The sequence below is a fragment of the Cibotium barometz genome, chromosome 4, assembly GCF_041138505.1.
Source record: "Cibotium barometz isolate CiBa-2024 chromosome 4, ASM4113850v1, whole genome shotgun sequence".
In the NCBI taxonomy this organism is placed as follows: domain Eukaryota; kingdom Viridiplantae; phylum Streptophyta; class Polypodiopsida; order Cyatheales; family Cibotiaceae; genus Cibotium; species Cibotium barometz.
In genome coordinates, this window is record NC_141049.1 from 54,659,218 (window position 1) to 54,661,591 (window position 2,374).

Sequence of the window (2,374 nt, forward strand, 5' to 3'; positions counted from 1 at the left end):
TCTAGAGTTAATCATTAAAAACAACATTCTTCATTATGTCAAAGAGAACAAACACAATGGTATGCATTGTCAATACTACAAAATTGAGTATATAGACTAAAGTGAATACTTAATTGATTAAAAGAAACAAGAAATACATGACATACATGTACTTGTAGCCTGTAGAGGCGTTGCACAATAGTGATGAAGCAAGATATGAATAACATTGAGGACATAAGGAATTCTGAAAACCATATAACCATCGTGGCTACCGAACAAAAGTCCCACTAGAGAATTTGAAACATCAAGAAAGAAGTGCCATATTGCACCCTCATGCAAATTGGAATGATCTGTTGTGTGCAATGGATTGGGCAGTGGCTGGTTTGCATCATCCTCCCTACCAGCTCCACCTTCACTTAGAGTCTGCCTACATCAGTAGACAAACACAAGGAATGGAAAAAATATAAGAATAAAACCAATCTGAATATGTTTAAGATGAACAGAGATTCACAAAAATCCAAACAAGATGTACCCCTTGCTGCTGCTCATGTGCCCACTTTGATGTTGCCCAAATTGATACTCTGTTTGTTGCCAAAAATGATTGAAAATAGACTCTCTCATCATAGTTCTTTAGCAAGTGCTTTGCAAGCCTTTGTTGGTACAAATTCATTTGCCAATATTTTTCCATGCCTAAGGGACAATAATCCCTTATGTATTTAAACTCACCCCACACTTTATTCTATCTGTCCAGGCAATTCATGTGTAGCACAAATCTGCAAAACATATTGCCATCCTTGAGTCTTGGTCTTTACCTCATCATAGATATCACCAAAATCCAACTTTTCTTCCATGTCTTGCTTTGCAACCACCAAATTTAGTGTGCCATTAGTGTCCTAAAAGTAGTGTTCCATCAGTGTCCCAAGACCTCTTTGGATTGAAGGTTCATAATAAGAGGAGTGGGAATCCGACCTGGTCTTGCCTACTTTCTTCTGAGAAACATCATTCCCTTTTCCCTTAATAGAAGAAGCCCACTTGGGCTCACTTGGAGTAGCACTCCCATTGCCATTTTTTTTGAAAAAGAAGTGTGATCAAGCCTTAGTGTAGTTTGATACCTTATTAGTGGGTTATATGATAAGCTCAAGAATGATATTTATAGATGTATGTAAGTGCATGGAGTAAATTTAGGAGGACTTCACTCGTAGCCACTTATTTGGCATGAGGGGAGGATGTTTTTGTAAGACTTCTCTATTTATGCAGCCAGGCAAACTTGTATTAGCATGGGATTAATGGAAGCTTAGTGCTGTTGCGTTATGGTACATCTTGGCCTCTTGTTTAGTCTCTTAATCATCAATTTGCAGGTCTTTTCATGCATATTTGAGAGTTATTTTTGTGTTGTTTAAGTCTTGTATGAGAGAGACAATTATTGTGGGTGTTTATGCCAAGTTTGCTAAGTGAGTTCATTGAAGTTTCTGGTGCCTATTTATAGTCTCTCTAGATGCTCTTGTTGTTGATAAATATTAAGCTCGCACTCTCAATAGTCTATCAAACCAAAAGTAGAGTAGAATGCTTACCTTTTATCATAGGGATTTCGGTTGCTACTACTTGTTTAGAGCTTCCCAAGGGAGGCTCTCCAACCTACTACTAAGTCTGTTTAGAGCCTCTCTCCAACCTTGCTTGCTACTACTTGTTTAGAGCTTCCCAAGGGAGGCTCTCCAACCTTGCAGCTAGCAATCATTGAAGTGGCTCTCACCACCATTGTTACATCGGCAAATGTAGCGTTGTCTTCATGGGCTCACTTGTGGCTATGGTAACCTGCAAGCTCACACACTCAAACTCTCACTCTCTCACACTCTAGAGCAAGGATAAGAGAAGGAGACTAGTATGTGAACAAGACTTCTCAACTCTCACACAAGAAAATGTCCATTCTCATTCGTTGAATTGTCCTTTATACAAAAATTATATGTGGCCGAGCACCCCGGCACGGTGCCGGGGGCCATTATTCAATTTTGTACATTTGTGTCTCCTAGACCATTAGTGTATCTGAATTCAATGTCGACATTACACTTAGCTTGGCCATCCTTGTTTACATCGTGTTGAGCTCATCTGAGCCAAAAAAATCCATAAAATATAGTGCAAAAAACCACTCGAAATGGACAAAATTACAAAGTGGCCTAAAATAAAAGATTTATGTTGGTGTGGACACTTGTAAATGCTTGAATTGTATAAAAAAATTTATTGGTGGGCTCGTCGAAGCTATTCCCCATTTAACCATAGGAACTACTTGATGTAGGTTCATTCTCGGACCTATATAAAGAAATACATGTCCAAGGGTATCACTGAAGAGGCTTGGTGTGTTGGAGATGTTTTGTGAGTTGACAATGAAGAATCAGTCAAA

At 38.8% G+C, this 2,374-nt stretch overlaps 1 long non-coding RNA gene across 1 annotated transcript; it reads right to left on the reverse strand.

Annotated features, from left to right (window-relative positions):
• Window positions 1–210: 210 nt before the first annotated feature.
• LOC147639410 (uncharacterized) lies at window positions 211–1,870 on the reverse strand. The gene is made up of 3 exons (XR_015263508.1): window positions 1,551–1,870; window positions 512–752; window positions 211–406 (listed from the first exon to the last, which is right to left on the reverse strand). It is a non-coding gene; the product is annotated as an uncharacterized LOC147639410 (long non-coding RNA).
• Window positions 1,871–2,374: the final 504 nt, after the last annotated feature.